Source organism: Peromyscus leucopus, chromosome X, assembly GCF_004664715.2.
Source record: "Peromyscus leucopus breed LL Stock chromosome X, UCI_PerLeu_2.1, whole genome shotgun sequence".
Lineage (NCBI taxonomy): Eukaryota > Metazoa > Chordata > Mammalia > Rodentia > Cricetidae > Peromyscus > Peromyscus leucopus.
Window position 1 is genome coordinate 128130622 of NC_051083.1, and position 13177 is coordinate 128143798.

Sequence of the window (13177 nt, forward strand, 5' to 3'; positions counted from 1 at the left end):
TGACCTTGTTATAGGGCTAAATTTAAGATATAAATTATAAAAATAAATGATGACCTATCTATTGTTTAAAATATAATTAAAATAAATGAATATAACCATTTAACATACTGTGACAGAAAGATGTCATATGTGACTCAAGGTAGTGACCAATTTTGTGTTGTGGTAGTCAGCCACTCTGTGTACTTAGTGATGTGCCAAATAACAGGAACTGCTGAGAATGCACATCTTGGGAATTGTGTAAACTGAATTGAGCAACTTGGGAATTGTGTAAACTGAACTCTTTACCAAAAAATGATATGGACAAAGCCTGTGATACAGTGATGAGGCACTGTGTTGTATGATATTTTGTTTATGTTCTGACAAAGTTTGCCTGGAGATCAGAAGGTGGATATAGCCACTAGTTAACCATATAGGTCAGGCAGTGGTGGCATACACTTTTAATCCCAGCACTTGGGAGGAGGAATCAGGAAAATCAGGAGTTCAAGGCCATCCTGGTCCACATGAGGTTGATCTAATCTAAAAGAGAAGCAGATACAAGGGGTAGTAGTACAAGCCTTTAATTCCAGCATATGGAAAGCTCACACTCTTGATCCTAGCACTTGGGATCTCATGCCTTTAATCCCAGCACTAGGATGGTGGAGAGAGATATATGAAGCAGGTAGAGACAGGATCTTGGCCCACTCAGTCTGATGATACATAGAGACATGACCTCCCCCATTCAGTCTGAGGATTTGTAAAGACAGGATCACCCCCCCCCATTTGGTTTAAGATTTCATACAAGTAAGAACTAGTGGCTGGCTGCTCTGCTTCTTTAATCTTTCAGTTTTCATTCTTGATATCTGACTCTGGGTTTTTATTTAATAAGACTAATTAGGGAACTCCCTTCTGGACCAGAGGTGAGTATCAGGGCAAAACTCAGACCCATCCCTGGGCACCAGCCACTCAGGAAGACCTGCCCAACTTGGCCCCAGGTTCTGGGCACCAGGCAGGTCCCCTTGTAGCCCCACCGGGAGGGATCCCCTTTTCCAAGCCCCCCAGCAGCCCCTGCAATCTCCATGCCCTGCACCCATGACCATCAGCCTGAGACCCCAGCCACTTCCTGAGACTTAGAGAATGGGCCCAGCTCCCATCCTGCCCCCGACTTCCCTTCTGGACCAGAGGTGAGTATCCGCGCCCAACTTGGACCCCATCCCTAGGCACCAGCCACTCTGGGGAAGACCTGCCCAACTTGGCCCCAGGTTCTGGCCACAGGGCAGGTCCTCTTCTAGCCCCACTGGGAAGGATCCCCTTCTCTAAGCCCCCCAGGAGCCCCTGCAATCTCCACGCCCTGACCCCACGCCAATCTCACCAGAGACCCCAGCCACTTCCTGAGACTTAGAGACTGGCCCCCAGCTCCCATCCTGCCCCTGACTTCCCTTCTGGACCAGAGAGAGCTCCCATCATGCCCTGGACTTCCCTCCTGGACAAGAGGGCCACATCCTGACTTGGACTTCCCTTCTGGACAAGAGAGCACATCCTACCCAGGACTTCCTGTCTGGACAAAAGCTCCCATCCTGCCCCAGACTTCCGGTCCAGATAAGAGCTTCCATCCTGCCCCAGAGTTCCCATTTGGACAAGAGAACTCCCATCTGGACAAGAGAGAGAGATTTCTTGAATCTGTCAGCTCTTTCTGAACCAAGTACACTGATAAGACCAAGAACAAACCACAAGGAGATGGGCAGACATCAAGGCAGAAGTACATACAACAAAATGAAGAGCAATAAAGCACCACCAGAACTTAGCTTGCCTCCAACATCTAGACCTGAACAACAAAAATTGGAAGAAGCAGAAGAATACAGCCTTATGAGTAACATCATGAAGAAGGTAGAGGCTTGTGAAGAGGAAAACACACAAAAAAATGGAAAGAACACTGTAAACAACTAGAGGAAAGGGCAAAAAAATTAGAAGCAAACAATAAAGTCCTGGAAGAAAACAATAAAGTACTGAAAGAAAATCATGAAAAAGCAATGAAACAAATAAAAGAAACAGTCCAGGACCTGAAAAGGGAAATGGAAAAAATGAAAAAGACACAAACAGAGGGAATGCTGGAAAGAGAAAATCTGAATAAAAGATCGGGTACTTCAGACACAAGTATAACCAACAGAATGCAAGAGATGGAAGAGAGGATCTCTGGCATTGAAGATACAGTAGAAGAAATAGATTCATCAGTCAAAGAAAACACTAAAGCCAAAAAAGTCATGAACTAAAATGTCCAAGAAATTTGGAACACCATGAAAAGACCAAACCTACAAATTATAGAAATAGAAGAAGGTGAAGAATACCAACTCAAATGCACAGAAAATATATTCAACAAAATCATAGAAGAAAACTTTCCCAACTTAAAGAAGGAAATGCCTATGAAGATACAAGAAGCCTATAGAACACCAAACAGACTAGACCACCAAAAAAGTCCCCTGCCACATAATAATTAAACAACTAAATGTATAGAATAAAGAAAGAAAATTAAGAGCAGGAAAGGAAAAAGGCCAAGTGACCTATAATGGTAAACCCATCAGAATAACACCCGATTTCTCAATGGAGAATTTGAAAGCCAGAAGGACCTGGACAGATGTAATGCAGATGCTAAGAGACCATGGATGTCATCCCAGACTAATATACCCAGCAAAACTTGCAATCATCATAGACGGAAGGAGCAAGACATTCCAAGAAAAAGCCAGATTTAAACAATACCTATCCACAAACCCAACCCTACAGAAAGCACTAGAAGGAAAATTCTAACCTAAGGAAGTCAGATACACACTCAAAAACACAGACAATAGATAAAGCCATAGCAGTAAACCCCAAAGAAGAGAAGTACACACATGCTACCACCAAAAATAACAGGGATGAACAATTACTGGTCGTTAATATCCCTTAATATCAATGTACTTAATTCACCTATAAAAAGACATAGGCTTACAGAATGGATATGAAAGCAGGACCCATCTTTCTGCTGCTTACAAGAAACACATCTCAAATTCAAAGACAGACCTAAGAATAAAAGGCTGGGAAAAGAATTTCCAATCAAATGGTCTTAAGAAACAAGCGGGTGTAGCCATCCTGATATCCAACAAAATAGATGTCAAAATAAAATCAATCAAAAGAGATCAAGAAGGGCATTACATACTCATCACAGGAAAGATCCACCAAGATGAAGTTTCAATTCTGAACATTTATGCCCCAAACACAAGGGCACCCACATATGTAAAAGAAACATTACTAAAGCTTAAACCACATATAAAACCCCACACATTAATAGTGGGAGATCTCAACACCCGACTTTCACCACTGGACAGATCTCCCAAATCGAAACTTAACAGAGAAATAAAGGACTTAACTGATGTCATGACCCAAATGAACCTACTAGATATCTACAGAACATTCCATCCTAACAGATATCTACAGAACATTCCATCCTAAAAAAAAAAGAATATACCTTCTTCTCAGCACCCCATGGAACTTTCTGTGAAATCTACCACATACTTGGCCACAAAACAAATCTCAACAGATACAAAACAATGGGAATAACCTCCTGTGTTCTATCAGACCACCATGGTTTAAAGTTAGATTTCAACAACAACAAAAACTACAGAAAACCTACAATCTCATATAAACTGAAGAATGCTCAACTGAATCACCAATGGGTTGAGGAAGAAATAAAGAAGGAAATTAAAGTCTTCCTAGAGATCAACGAAAATGAAGACACCACATACCGAAACTTATGGGAAACTATGGAAGCAGTGCTAAGAGGGAAATTCATAGCACTAAATGCCCACATAAAGAAGTTGGAGAAATCCCAAACTAGTGACTTAACAGCACACCTGAAAGCTCTAGAACAAGAAGAAGCAAAGTCTCCCAGGAAGAATAGACGCCAGGAAATTATCAAAGTGAGAGGTGAAATTAATAAATTAGAAACTAAGGGAATAATACAAAAAATTAATGAAACAAAGAGTTGGTTCTTTGCGAAAATCAACAAGATAGACAAGCCCTTATCCAAAATAACCAAAAGACAAACAGAGAGAATCCAAATCAACAAAATCAGAAATGAAAAGGGGGACATAACAACAGACATTGAGGAAATCCAGAGAATTATAAGGTCATATTTCAAAAACCTCTACTCCACAAAACTGGAAAACCTAAAAGAAATGGACATTTTTCTGGATAGGTACCACATAGCCAAGTTAAATCAAGACCAGATTTAAATAGTCCAATAACCCCTAAGGAAATAGAAACAGTAATTAAAAGTCTCCCAACCAAAAAAAAAAAAAAAAAAAAAAAAAAAAAAAAAAAAAAAAGCTGAGGACCAGACGGTTTCAGCGCAGAATTCTACCAGATCTTCAAAGAAGAGTTAAGAACAATATTCTCTAAATTTTTCCACATAATAGAAACAGAAGGAACATTACCAAACTCCTTCTATGAGGCTACAATTACCCTGATTCCTAAACCAAACAAGGATGCCACAAAGAAAGAGAACTATAGACTGATCTCCCTCATGAACATTGATGCAAAAATACTCAATAAAATACTGCCAAACAGACTCCAAGAACACATCAGAACAATTATCCACCATGATCAAGTAGGCTTCATCCCAGGGATGCAAGGGTGGTTCAACATACAAAAGTCCATCAATGTAATATACCATATAAACAAACTCAAAGAAAAAAAAAACACATGATCATCTCACTAGATGCAGAAAAGGCATTTGACAAAATTCAACACCCCTTCATGATAAAAGTCTTGCAGTGATCAGGAATACAGGGAACATACCTAAACATAATAATGGCAATTTACAGCAAGCCAACAGCCAACATCAAATTAAATAGAAACTCAAAGCAATTCCACTAAAATCAGGAATGAGGCAAGGCTGTCCACTCTCCCCATACTTATTCAATATAGTACTTGAAGTTCTAGCCAGAGCAATAAGACAACATAAGGAGATTAAGGGGATACAAATTGGAAAGGAAGAAGTCAAGATTTCCCTATTTGCAGATGACATGATAGTATACTTGAGTGACCCCAAAGATTCCACCCAGGAACTGATAAAGCTTATAAACACCTTCAGCAACATAGCAGGGTACAAGATCAACTAAAAAAAAAGTAGCCCTCCTATATACAATGGACAAAGAAGCTAAGAAGGAAATAAGAGATACATCACCCTTTACAATAGCCAAAAATGACATAAAATACCTTGGGGTAACACTAACCAAGCAAGTGAAGGACCTATATGACAAGAACTTTAAGTCCCTGAAAAAAGAAATTGAAGAAGATGTCAGAAAGTGGAAAGATCTCCCATGCTCATGGATAGGCAGGACCAACATAGTAAAAATGGGAATTTTACCAAAAGCAATCTACAGATTCAATGCAATCCCCATCAAAATACCACCACAATTCTTCACAGACCTGGAAAGAATAATACTCAACTTCATATGGAAAAAATAACCCAGGGTAGCCAAAGGAATCCTGCACAATAAAACAACATCTGGAAGCATCACTATCCCTGACTTCAAGCTCTACTATAGAGCTACAGTAATAAAAACAGCATGATATTGGCATAAAAACCGACATGTGGACCAATGGAATCGAATTGAAGACCCTGATATTAACCCGCACACCTAGAACATATAATTTTTGACAAAGAAGCCAAAGGTGTACAATGGAAAAAAGAAAGCATCTTCAACAAATGGTGCTGACATAACTGGATATCAACGTTTAGAAGACTGCAAATAGATCCATATCTGTCACCGTGCACAAAACTTAAGTCCAAGAGGATCAAGGACCTCAACATAATTCCAGCTCCTCTGAACCTGCTAGAAGAGAAAGTAGGAAGGAGTCTTGAATGCATTGGCATAGAAGATCACTTCCTAAATATAACACAAGAAGCGCAGACACTGAGAGAAACAATCAATCAATGGGAACTCTTGAAACTGAGAAGTTTTTGTAGAGCAAAGGATACAGTCAACAAGGCAAAGCAACAGCTTACAGAATGGGAAAAGATCTTCACCAACCCCACATCTGACAGAGGACTGATATCCAGAATATATAAGGAACTCAAGAAATTAGACATTGAAATGACCAACAGTCCAATTGAGAAATGGGCTTTAGATCTAAACAGAGAATTCTCAACAGAGGAAACTCAAATGGCTGAAAGACATTTAAGGAATTGCTCAACATCCCTAATCATCAGGGAAATGCAAATCAAAACGACTCTGAGATACCACTTTACACCTGTCAGAATGGCTAAGATCAAAAACACTGAAGACACTTTATGCTGGAGAGGATGTGGAACTAGGGGAACTCTCCTCCACTGCTGGTGGGAATGCAAGCTTGTACAACCACTTTGGAAATCAATATGGTGCTTTCTTAGAAAATTGGGAATCAATCTCCCCCAAGATCCAGCTATACCACTCTTGCGCATATACCCAAGAAATGCTCAATCATACCACAAGAACACTTGATCTGCTATGTTAATATCAGCATTTTTTGTAATAGCCAAAACCTGGAAACAACCTAGATGCCCTTCAACTGAAGAATCGATAAGTAAAATGTGGCACATATACACAATGGAATACTACTCAGCAGAGAAAAACAATGACATCATGAGGTTTGCAGGCAAATGGATGGATCTAGAAAAAATCATCCAGAGTGAGGTAACCCAGACTCAGAAAGACAAATATGTATGTACTCACTCATAGGAGGATACTAGATGTGGAACAAGGATGACTGGACTGCTATTCACATCACCAGTGAGGCTACCTGGAAAACAGGACCCCAATAAAGACACGGAGAAATGGCTGAGATCTACATGAACAGCCTGGCCATGAGTGGGAGCAATGAAGCGCAAGGGTCGAGGGAAAGAGAGCGGGAGATCATAGCTGCATCAAGAAAAGGGAGGGAGAACAAGGAATAGGAGACCATGGTGAATGAAGACCACATGAGAAAAGGAAGAAACAAAGAGCTAAAGAGGCCCATAGAAATCCACAAAGATACCCCCACAAAAGACTTCTGGCAATGGTCAAGAGACAGCTGGGACTGACCTACTCTGATGTTGGGATGGTCAAACACCCTAATTGTGGTGCCATAAACCCCATCCAAGGACTAAGGAATCTGGTTGCATACATCCATGGCTAGGCCCTGGGTGGAGCGCTGGGAGTCTAATTAGTGTGAAAGAGGAGGGTTTATATGAGCGAGAATTGTTGAAGCCAAGGTTGGATAAAGCACAGGGACAAATAACCAAATGAATGGAAACACATGAACTATGAACCAAAGGCTGAGGGGCCTCCAACTGGATCAGGCCCTCTGAATAGGTGAGACAGTCGATTGGCTTGATCTGTTTGGGAGGCATCTAGGCAGTGGTACCAGGTCCTGTGTTCGTTGCATGAGTTAGCTGTTTGAAACCTGGGACTTATGCAGGGATGCTTGACTCAATCTGGGAGGAGGGGACTGGACTTGCCTGGACTGAGTCTATCAGGTCGATCCCAGTCCTAGGGGGAGACCTTGACCTGGAGGAGGTGGGAATGGGGGGTGTGCTGCAGGGAAGGAGAGTGGGACAGGAAGGGAGAGAACAAGGGAATCTGTGGCTATAATGTAGAACTGAATAGTATTTTAAAATAAAAATTAAAAGAAATAAGAGTAATTTGAAACTCTCTTCAGTAATATTCATCTCCAGCCATATTTCTTGACATCCAACCAATGGAACTGAGTCATTTATATCATTCTATCTTTAAAAACATTTGTAAAGTCACCTGTAACAGAACACATTCTGGTTTTTACTGACATCTATGTTCCTCAAATTTTAATTCTAAGATGCCAAGTTAGCAGCACCCTTTTGTTTCATAGATAGACTGAGCCAGTTTTGGATAACAGTAAAAACTTCAGTGATGACAACAAGTGTTTTAACTTACTTTCAAAAATGCAAAACCAATGATTTCAACCTTCAACAGAGGTCTGCAATGGCAAGAATCTGATTTATAGCATCCCTATTTAAATTTCCTTCTGTCCATGTATGCCTTAACAATGTGCTACTGATGTAGTAATAAAGGATTTAGCTATGCATGTTTTACATACACACACACAGAGAGAGAGAGAGGGGGGGGACTAATTTCTATATTGTGCATTGAAAGAGATCTACTTTTTTCTCATTTTTGCTTTTAGAGGATCATTGGAATCAATAATTTTCCAAATTTAAGTAAACCTGGATGCCTATTTTTCACCAAGCATTGGACAAGTTTGATGTGCAGCATAGCACCTCTCTAAGAAGATATAAGATTCATTTTATACACAACAAAGTGAAGCAAATGATTAAATGATATGTTTAGAATTACATACATAGTATGTAGCAATGCTATGAGTCACATTGGTAAAACAATCTAATTTGAAATTCTATTTGGGTTTTGCCAGGTCTTCCTCCAGGCTTGCTTATTACAGTACATAGGTGCATTGCTAATTCCACTTCAGTATTGATATGCTCATATCAATTACTAAAATGAATTCAAATCTGTTCTCATGGTTAGTTCCCCACTGTGTTAGTGAACTCTAAGCCAAGGTATAAAAAGTAATTCTGAAAAGTGAAATTGTAGATATTTTCAGTCCAAATGTATCCAGGAAGATAGAATTGAAATGTTGTCATTCAAAAAATTTATATATACATACACACGTTTTTGAAAGCAGAAAAATCCATACATGCAATTCTCATTTTTGTCAGTGTTCTCTGTTCTTAAACTAGAGTTTTAATTTCAAGAGGTTCTATAGCAGATGCGGTTATGTCTAACAAAGTAATTTCCCAAGCACTAACATTTGTACTATTCAATCTTGAGGAGAAAATCTTAATAATAGTGCCTTAATAAATCTTTAAGTACATGTGGAAACATTATAACCATAATAGTCTTGAATGAGATTTTCATTCTATTTTTGGGACACTAAGACCCTTTAGGAAAAATAAATGAAAGAAAGACAGGTGATAATTTTTAACAATGATTGCTAATGTTACAACAATTTTGGAGTCTGGGATATTACAGAATGTATTGTAAAGACCACACAAACTTAAGCTAGATTCTCAACCCTGCCTCCTTCTAGCTTAGTAGGTACCATGATTCAGGTGCTTAGACATTTTAGGCTTTGTTTCTGTAGACTATCATATGTTGGTAATGACAACGTCCACCTTATTTCATATGTTAAATATATGTAATTAACCAGGAATGATGTGTGGTACATAAAGTGCATTAAAGAAATAGGGACTATCACCAAATTATAGTTTATATTTCAGAATTTTCATTAGTTCTAATTCATTTCCTGGTCCCAGAGAGTGGTGATAGCCCACAGCAGTTAAATCTAATTTAGGTGTATGTAACAACCTGAGACAGAAACCTGGAACTGGGTTCTCTGCAGTCTCACCTCAGTTCTGCTTACTGGGGCTTAGTTAGGACACACTTCTGTAGCATGAATCTTAAAAAGTTCTTATTAATAAAATCATACCTGAGGCCAGTTATTGGGGTAAATTCTGGAAGATCAGAGAGACAGAACAAGCCACAGCTAACCTCACCTGGCCAACTTCTCAGCTGATCTTGTTTCCTCAGACTGGAAGCCTCTGTGTCCTCATATATGAATGGCTTTCTGCTGAACTGTGCTGCTAGAAGCCTGAAAGCTTAACCAGCCAAATGCTTAATCAGCCAATTGCTTCTAGTTTCTGGTCCTCATGCCTTATATACCTTTCTGCTTTCTACCACCACTCCCTGGGATTAAAGGCTTGCTTCCTGGGATTAAAGGTGTGATGAGTCACCATGCCTGGCTGTATCCTTGAACACATGGATTTCTGCCTCTGGAATGCTAGTATTAAAGGTGTGTGCTACCACTGCCTATCCTTTATGTTTAATATTGTGGCTGTTCTGTCTCTGACCCCAGATAAGTTTATTAACATGCACAATATTTTGTGAGCACAATACCACACACTTCTGAAGGAACATTATCTTGACATACAAACCATGCTTCATAATGACAATCAAAATTTTTAGCATTAAGCAACTTCTGATAAACCCTGTTTTGTTTAAAGCACTGCACATGCCTCAAAAATTATGTTTGTGAGAGGTTTTATAATGAGCATAAAAAGAACATAAAAAGCTCTTTTGTCTGAAGGAAAAGAATTGCTTGGTATCTCTGCCACCATCTCCATTTCTTACAAATTCTCAATCAAGCAAGAATTTTCCAATTATCTTTGTGTATGTGTGTGTGTGTGTGTGTGTGTGTGTGAGAGAGAGAGAGAGAGAGAGAGAGAGAGAGAGAGAGAGAGAGTTTGTGTGTGTGTGTGTGTGTGTGTGTGTAGGAGGTGCCTACATGTGTGCAGATGTATGTGTGTTTTCATTCAATGGCATAATGTATAGACTAGAAATCAATTAATTGTTCTATGAAGTCTTTCTGTGATTGTGCCCTTGTCTATTTTGTAGATAATCCTCTCGCATATGAAAAGGTTATAGTTAGAAAACCAGAAATGTTCTTTTCTCCCAATAACCATAGCAACAACTTTTCCTTTTGAACAAAATTAAGTTTGGTGTGACTCTTCAAACTGGACTTTTGAAAAGTAGGTAAGAAAAGATGAGTGGGCACATTAATCTCACTATGCGACCAAACATCCATTTAAAAATATATTGCCTTTACTATTAGCATGCCAACAAATTAGCTGGCAGACTGCTATCGATACTCTTTCCCAACATCACAAAATGGCAACGAGTGATTTCATTTGTAAAGTAATAGTTGGTGGCCTTCTTTTTCTTGAACACAAGGTTTTTAACTTCAACTTGGAATGTCAGACCATCTTTAATTTTCTAGAAACCTGTCCATTCAGTATTAAAGGTGGTTTTAGATTCTCTTCCACCTCACCTACACTTGAACTTTTTTTGTGTGTGACATTGTAGAATGTATTCCTATTTTCTATAAAGAAAGAAATTTAGAACTCCAATGGGTTAAGAAAGATGGAAAATGACTAAAAACAGAGGTCCTGGAAAGCAAATTTTGAGAATAGATAACAAAATTGATTTCACACACATGCACTAACAGAATAAATTCAATAAACATAGTCTAATGCAGGGATTCAATTATTAATTTCCTCACTCAAAAAATTCCCAACGATGTATCTAAGTCTAAGATGATACAAAAGAGGATGGAATGAACACAGTTGGGCATAGAAGTGGTTATCTTAAGAGGTGGGAGCACACAAATAAATCAGGAGAGACAGTTACTGTAGAAGTAATTTAAAGGGGCTATGGTTATGGAGAGTGAGGAATGTTGTATAAGCACAGACAGAGAAAGGAAACAGGATGATAGAATGTGGAAAAGATAAATCAACTATGCAACTCTAAAAGAAGGCTATGTCCATGGGAAAGTATATTATAGGGTAATCAATGTCAATACCTCCTTCAGATGTACAAAACTTCTGGAAGGCAACTGTGTTCTGGTTTGTTCTCTTGAATCCCTGTATTAGACTGAAATTGAACCCACTTTTGAGGAATACCTGCTTTACTGAAAGGGATTACCTAGGTTTGAGCCTTGCAATCCACGATGGGAGGAAAAAAATCAATCCCCAAACAATGTCCTCTGTACCTTCCACATGAAAGTCAGTGCGTGGATGTGCACACATGTAAAAAAGTGAGCACTTACACACACTGAGAGACACACCCCTCACACAAGAGCAATAATAGAAATAGTATTAAATTTAAATAAAACACACATACACATACACACACACACACACACACACACAACATACATTGTTTCCTGTTATAGGGACTAAGTTATTCTAGCCACATACTACCTCTACAGGGGTCAACGTTTTAAAGGGAAATGATTTAAAGGGTATGTAATGTAAGCCTGTTTAAAGAAAATCAGCATGGGAATCTTGTGAGATATACAGGGTGCAGTCTGGGCAACAGGAGTACTGAATCCACAAGAAACAAACTTAAGTACACAGGTAGGTTGGTGATCTGGCCATCAACATTTCTTTTCATTTTACTTTCACAGTTTAGAAGATTTTATTTATCCCCAAACTGAAGTAAATTATTTGAAATTAAAGTGCTGCATGCAATTAATTATCACCAGGAAGTTCTTCCTTAATCTCAGGAATCAGCAGGACTCCTTCAGGGGAATGCTTCTTAAGCACAGAATAAAATGAACTCCTTAAATTACAAGCCACTGGGATCATTTTAGAATTCAGTCCAGCTAAAGTAAGACACCTTAATTATTATAGCTTCAAACAATGCTGTTTTTTGTTTTTGTTTGTTTTTGTTTTAAGATCCCCACTCTAATCCTGTGAAAGAAGCTACATAAATCACCAAGTGAACTATACTCAGTCTTTTTCCTCCCTCACGCTCACTCTCACATCATTGCAGATCAAAGGATCAAACTGAACTGCAAGTATAAGTCATATTCAGCAAAAAAATTGTCAAAAATATTTCACTGAAAGGCCTAAATATTCACTAGATATTAACACACACACATTAGAGATCCCACACACACTTAAAAAGCTAAGGCTGTTTTGACAGAATTCAAAAGTTTTTGTAACTGTTGTGTGTCTGGAGCTCCAATATAATTTATCCTTAATTAACATAGAGTTAAATTTTAGAAATTTGAGTGTGTCAGTACTACTGAATTAATATTTTGGGTGTATCAGAAATGTGACTGGAAACTGACTTTATAAGAAAGAACTAAATATCAAAATGAATTAAGACAAGAGTCTCTACATTCTTAACTTTCTTTTTTTTAACCAAGTGATGTTGCAATTAGCAAATGCTTAGAGAACAGAGCTTCTTTATGACAAGCTCAGCTGTGGGAAAGAAACCAACAAAACACCACTTCTGAGATGTGGGAAGCAATGTCAGGGAGTGTAATCTGCTGACGTTTGTTCCCACTCTCCTTCTGCTCCCATGCACCAAACTCAGCACCTTTCTGTCCTTTAACCTTTGAACTTCAAAAGTATGACGATGGCTGGTCGGTCATTGGCTGCTCAGGAGCACTGTTGAACATATTTGACAGTTCTGGGTGTACAGGCTATGGATTCAACTTCCCTTAACAGAATCATTTATGGATAAGAGGCTTGCTTAAATTCATGAAGCGGGCAGGGTATCAGAGGATTGGAAGGCTCAGCCTGACAGAG